We start from the raw sequence: 596 nt of genomic DNA, 5'->3' as shown, positions 1-596 counted from the left end.
GCCACTTGAATGGATAATAATGCTTTCCTAGTTTGTGCTTATCCAACCTCTTAGAGGGTTTGATATTAGACCAGGCAATTCAGATCCACACTGTGTACTCTCCTGAACTCACTTCACTCAGCTCTCAAGCTGTAATATCCAAAATGAATCCTCTGGCACTTTTTGTACAAGTACAGATTATTTGTTTTGACCACAATTCCTTTGGAGGAATCACATTCCCTTAGCTTAAATTACCTGCCTAAAAATAATTGAGCTTGGCACATTTCTTCCTGAGTGAGTGGAGAAAAAATTGTCAAATGTTTCAGAGATATGGTCTTGGTTTTCAAAAAGCCCAGTATTGAGTGTCTTTTTTAATTTACCATTGCATGACTCTGAAAATATTTTCCTGAATCAACTGCACTATGAAACTGATTTTCTAAATACCAGATTCTTCATTACTTCCTTTAAATAAGTAAATGCTAAAGCATTTCAATGTATTGGCTTTATAAACATTAATATTACTGTCACAGTCATGATCCCACCTTAGTGTGTGATCCTAGAGAAACCGATTTTTCTATCAACTGGAGCAAGAATATGAAGTAAGGCTGACTGATGTA

This window comes from Bubalus bubalis, chromosome 4 (assembly GCF_019923935.1).
Source record: "Bubalus bubalis isolate 160015118507 breed Murrah chromosome 4, NDDB_SH_1, whole genome shotgun sequence".
NCBI lineage: Eukaryota > Metazoa > Chordata > Mammalia > Artiodactyla > Bovidae > Bubalus > Bubalus bubalis.
Note: the sequence above shows the minus strand (reverse complement) of the source record.